This window comes from Peromyscus maniculatus, chromosome 14, assembly GCF_049852395.1.
Source record: "Peromyscus maniculatus bairdii isolate BWxNUB_F1_BW_parent chromosome 14, HU_Pman_BW_mat_3.1, whole genome shotgun sequence".
Taxonomy (NCBI): Eukaryota; Metazoa; Chordata; class Mammalia; order Rodentia; family Cricetidae; genus Peromyscus; species Peromyscus maniculatus.
Window position 1 is genome coordinate 53,773,003 of NC_134865.1, and position 6,000 is coordinate 53,779,002.

The window sequence follows — 6,000 nt, forward strand, 5'->3', positions numbered from 1 at the left end:
GGACAAGGAGAGAGGAGAATTCTGGCAAGTGGAAGGCTGAGGCAGAGAGACCCTGCCAGCTGCCATGAGGAGAAGCATGATGTAAGGTACCAGTAAGCCACGAGCCACGTGGCAACTTATAGATTAATAGAAATGGGTTAATTTAAGATATAAGAGCAGTTAGCAAGAAGCCTGCCATGGCCATACAGTTTGTAAGCAATGTAAGTCTCTGTTTGTTTACTTGGTTGGGTTTGAGCAGCTGCAAGACTGGTGGGTGAGAGAGATTTGTCCTGACCGTGGGCCAGGCAGGACTGGACAAAACTTCAGCTACAGAGTGGCCTTAATAATTTCACCAATACTGAATCTTGAGGTAGATCAGTTCCCATCTTCCTGAAGAACTGCCACACTGTTTTCCATAGTGGCTGTGCAAGTTTGTACTCCCACCAGCAATAGATGAGTGCTGCTCTTTCCTCACAGCCTCACCAGCAACAGCTGACATTTGCTTTATTGATCTTGGCCATTCAGACAGGTGTAAGATGAAATCTCAAAGTAGTTTTGATTTGTATTTCCCTGATGGCTAAGGATATTGAACACATCTTTAGGAGTTTCTCAGCCATTTCAGTTTCCTCTATTGGGAATTCTCTATTTAGATCTGTTCCCCATTTTTAATTGTATTATTGGTTTTCTTGCTATCTGGATGTTTTGTATTTTTCTTTATTTCTTCATGTATTTTTGGATATTAGTCCTCTATCAGATGTGGAGTTGGTAAAAAAAATCTTTTCCCATTCTGTAGGCTGTCACTTTGTCCCAATGATAGTGTTCTTTGTCATAAAGAAGCTTTTCAGCTTCATAAGGTCCCATTTATTAATTGTTGATTTTAGTACCTGTGCTAACAGTGTTCTGTTCAGAAAGTCTTTTCCAGTGCCAATGAGTTCAAGGCTATTCCACACTTTCTCTTCTATCAGATTCAGGATATCTGACCTTATGTTGAGATCCTTGATCTACTTGGAGTTGAGTTTGGTGCAGGGTGATAAATATGGTTTTATTTGTATTATTTTCTATGCAGATGTACTGCTTGACCAGCACCATTTGTTGAAGATACTGTTTTTGGTGTTTTTATTCCAGTATGTGTTTCTGGCTTCTCTATTTAAAAAAATCAGGTAGGTGTCCATAGGTATGTGGATTTATTTATGTCTGTGTCTTCAATTCAATTACAATGATCAATGTGTCTGTTTTTGTGCCAATACAATTCTGTTTTTATTACTGTGGCTCTGTAGTGCAGCTTTAAATTGGGGATAGTGTTACCTCCTGCACAGACTCAAGCCAAAGGGGTTCATAGCACTTAGAGAGAGAGGTGGGCATGATCCCCCATCCCTAACCAAGAAACTATCTTCAATTCACAACTACTTGCAAATGATGTGTGAAGGGCCTGAGATTCTGCATTCTTAACAAGCTCTCAAGTAATGTTGCTGCTAATCTGAACAGCACACATTAAAAAATAAAGGTATAAATTCAATCACAGTAAAAGGAAAAAAAGACAGCATATTCAACAAATGGTGCTGGAAAAACTAGATATCTACCTACAAAAGAATGTAATTCAATTCATAACTTTCACTTTGTACAAAAACCAGTTCAAAATGGATCAAAGACATTGATTTAAAACTTGAAGTGCTGAAACTTTTAGATGAAAATATAGAGAACACTCTTTAAGACTTTGTGGAAGACAAGAACTTTCTGAATAACACCAATAACACAGGAATTAGCTCCAAGTATCAACAAGATGGAACTCCTAAAAATAAAAAGTTTCTGCACACAATAAAATAAAATACAATAAACCATCAAGAGAGCAGACAGGATAGGGGATAATCTTTACTACCTGTACTTCAGACAAGGGGCTAATATCCATAATTTACAAAGAATTACAAATTTTAAATACTAAGAAAATAAAGCTACTCATCAACAATTTGGCCACTGAGTTGAATAGATAGTTTTAAAACAGAAAGAGAGAGGGAGGGAGGGAGGGAGGGAGGGAGGGAGGGAGGGAGGGAGGGAGGGAGATAAATAGCCATTAACTATTTTTAAAAAGCATTTAATATCCCTAGTCATCAGAGAAATGAAAATAAAGACTATTTTTTTTTTTTTTTGGTTTTTCGAGACAGGGTTTCTCTGTGCAGCTTTGCGCCTTTCCTGGAACTCACTTGGTAGCCCAGGCTGGCCGCGAACTCACAGAGATCCGCCTGCCTCTGCCTCCCGAGTGCTGGGATTAAAGGCGTGCGCCACCACCGCCCGGCGAAAATAAAGACTATTTTGAGATATCACCATATCTCAGTCAGAATGACTATCATGAATAAATCTGAAAACATGAGAGAAGGAGAGAGAAAGAGAATAGAAAAGAGAGAAAGAGTGAGAGAGGATAAAGAGGGGGAGGAAAAGAGAGACTCTTATTCACTAGTCAGGGCACAAATTAATAAAGCCAATGAGAAAAATAAGTTTAGAGATTTCCCAAAAAATTAAAACTAGAACTACCATATCAACTCACTATTTCTCTCCTAGGAATATACATACTCAGAGAAGTCCACAATCTACCACAGAGATATTTGCACCTCCCATGTTTATTGACTCTTTATTCACTATAGCAAGGAAATTAAATCAACCTTGTTGTCTATCAACTGATGAACGGAAAATGAAAATCTGGCACATATATAAAACAGACCACTATTTAGTGCTTAAGAAAAATAAAATTATATTTACAGGAAAATGAATATGCTCAGAATGTATAATATTAATCAAGGATTTATAATCTCAGAAAGAAAAAAACCACATATTCTTCCTCATATGCAAATTCTAGACTAACGTGTGTATGTATGTTTATTATAATACACCCACAAAAATGTGCCTTTGGGTACAGTATACCATGCAAAAAAGAGAATAACTGAGAGTAAAGATTAGGAGATGAGGAAAGAAGGAAGACAGGTAATGGACACTTAAGTCATAAAAGAGGTTATAAAGCTAAGTTTTCTTGTATTTTAACTCTGTTGTGAGTCTTCCAGGTTTGTGTGGTGGTTAACTGAATAAAAATATACTGAATAGTGAAATTATAAAAGCCAATGTGATGCCCCACAGCTTCAGAGTGGCTATTCTAACTATAATGAAATTCATTGAGATGTACAGAGTTTGGATCTCACTGATTTCATGGATTTGATGCTTTTTATTTGTAAGTTCCTTAGAGATTGAATTATTGAAAAAACAGAGTTGACCAGTGAGGCTAGCAAGAAATACTTGTGCTTCCATTTAAAGATGTTCAGATTTAGATTAAAGAGTGAAAATAAATCAAGCTGAAAGACCCTAACCCTTCAGGCTTACACCCCCCAAGCCCCAGGAGAATGAGAAACTAAAAAGCTAGTTCCAAGGGCAAACTGACTCAGCCATTACCCAACCACCCCTGCCACAATGTAACAATATAAAGAGATTTCTATTAAGAGTTGCGCTCAACTGTGACTGGGATAATTGCAAGTGTTAGTAAACTGCAAAAGCTCTGGGTTTGGTGTCCCGGTTTCAGCACCAAATGTTAGTAAACTGATGGCTGAAACTGCGAGGAGACAGTTCAACCCTAGAGGGCGAGGTATCCTGGACACCTGGAGCTATTTAGCACAGCTCTGATGGCTGAGACTAAAGAAATAGCCCAACCTTGGAAAGGAAGGTTTTCTGACTTCTCGGGAGAGTCAGGCCTGGAACTGCTTCAGCAAGGAAGGGTATCCTGACTCTTCAGGAAAGTCAGGGTGTCCCGACTCCTCGGGAAGGTCAGGATATACCTGGTATGATGGTATGATGGGGGATGGTTTCCCCGCAGGACACAGCAATCCTGCTCCTCTCCTGCAGAGCCACAATCTCTGGTTCAGTGTTACCAGCTCTTTCTCGCTCAGTCCACTATGGGACGTCCCAGCAAGGTTCTTCCGTTCAGCTCCCCCTTGCTCAGTCCACTATGGGACGTCCCAGCAAGGTTCTTCTGTTCAGCTGTCAATGAAGGTCTTCACCCAATACTCTTTTGAGAAAGAGGTTTATTTGGGAAGGAGGAGTCCAGGAGAGTAGCTGCCTCTACCAGGGTGGAGAGAACAGCTCACAAGGGCCCGGGCAGGGTGGTTTATATAGGATGTCTGGGGGGTGGAGGGAGTCAACTGTGATTGGTTCATTTATTTTCTGCCCAGGGATTGGCCAGTTTTGTGAGCAAGGGGCAGAGATGGCCCTGATTTCAGGGCCAAACTGTGTTTCTTTCACTGGCCTTTCTTGGCATTTTGACACTACCTATAAGGCCAGGACACATTTCTTTCACTGACTCTGATTCTAGGGGCCAAGAGTGATATTTTGGTACTAGTCTCAGAGTCAGGGCATATTTCCTGGGTTCTGGGTTTGGGGATAAAGTGTTCACTTCTCTGGCCCAGGTCCCAAACACGGGCTGTGTTTCTTTCCCTGGTCCTGGGCCCTAGGGCCAGGATTCTACTGTCCTGCTCTGTGATTGGTTGATTTCACAAGTCAGTTGGACAGGGGCAGAGGTGGCTCTGATCTGAGCTAAACTGTGTTTCTCTCACTGGCCTTACTTAGCTTTCTGTCACTACCTCTAAGGCCAGGGCACATTTCATTCACTGACTCTGATTCTAGGGGCCAAGAGTGTTTTTTTTTTGGTACTGGTTTCAGAGTCAGGGCATGTTTCCTTGGTTCATTTCTCTGGCCCAGGTCCCAAACAGAGGCTGTGTTTCTTTCCCTGGTCCTGGGCCCTAGGGCCAGGATTCTGCTGTCCTGCTCTGTGATTGGTTGATTTCACAAGTCAGTTGGACAGGGGCAGAGATGGCTCTGATCTGAGCTAAGCTGTGTTTCTATCATTGGCTTTATCTGAGCCATCCTTCCCTAATTCTGGGCTCCAGGGTCAGGGTGGGTTTCTCTAGCCAGCCCCTTTTCCCTACAGCAAGTGTTCCAGGAAGGACCACTATGACCTTTGTGTAACTTTCACTCCCACTCTGATACCCGCCTTGAGGTTTCGGGAAGAATGTGCATGCGAATGTGACTGTACCCACCCTGTGATCAGGCCATGATCTTGTGAAATTAGCCTCTAGACACAAATCAATCAAAACGAAATTGTATGGGAATTGTAATCTTATGGCTTTTGTGGGGTTTTCCTTTAAAAGTACCCATGTGGCTGCAGTAGGCGCGACTCTTGCTCTCAGGACAAGAGTAGCCTGACTGTATAGCCACATCAATAAACCTCTTGCTGTTTGCATCAACTGGACCAGAGTCTGGGTTCTTGGGGCGCCCACCCGAGAAGGTAGTACCCTGGGTCTGGGGTCTATCAAAGCAAAATCTACATCACACAATACCCTGAGTAAAATAATATGTCATGCTTTTTATATTGCTATGGTTTGTGTATAATGTTTTTCCATCGCCTTGTAAAGACTCATGCATTGAAGGCTTTGTTCACATTGAAAGGCGTTTAAATCATGGAGCTCTGATCTAATCAGTGGATTAATTCACTGATGGATTCATACTTTGACAACATTAAATGGGAACATTTAAAAAATTCCTAGATACTTGATACACAACTTATCCTACCCTCTGGAGTATAGGAAAGTTTATAGTATTAAGTGCTTATATTAAAAAAAATCTTAGAGATATTAAATGAACAGTCCAATGATGCACTTTCAAGGCTCTAGAAAAACAACATGCAGCCAATTCCAAATTAATAAAAGAGTTGGTTCTTTGAAAAATTAATAAGATTGAGGAACTCTCAGCTAATCTGACAAAAAAAAAGAGGGAGAAGATACAAATTAGCAAGAGTAGAGATCAATGGGATATCATTACAACAGACTCCAGAAAAATAGACCATTGCCAGAGATTACTATAAAACCTACACTCTGAAAGTCTGGGTAACCTAGAAGAAATAAAAGAATTTCTAAATGTACATCATCTACCTACATTGAAATCATAAGATATATAAAAACAGACCCATTGAAAGCAGTGAGATGAAAACCT

At 40.7% G+C, this 6,000-nt stretch overlaps 1 long non-coding RNA gene across 1 annotated transcript in view; it reads right to left on the bottom strand.

Moving 5' to 3' along the window:
- The window catches only part of LOC143268459 (uncharacterized), a 63,887-nt gene extending 59,057 nt beyond the window's left edge, over nt 1-4,830 (bottom strand). The window contains exon 1 of the long non-coding RNA XR_013044404.1: nt 3,792-4,830. This is a non-coding gene — a long non-coding RNA (uncharacterized LOC143268459). The remainder of the gene's footprint in view (nt 1-3,791) is intronic.
- Nucleotides 4,831-6,000: the final 1,170 nt, after the last annotated feature.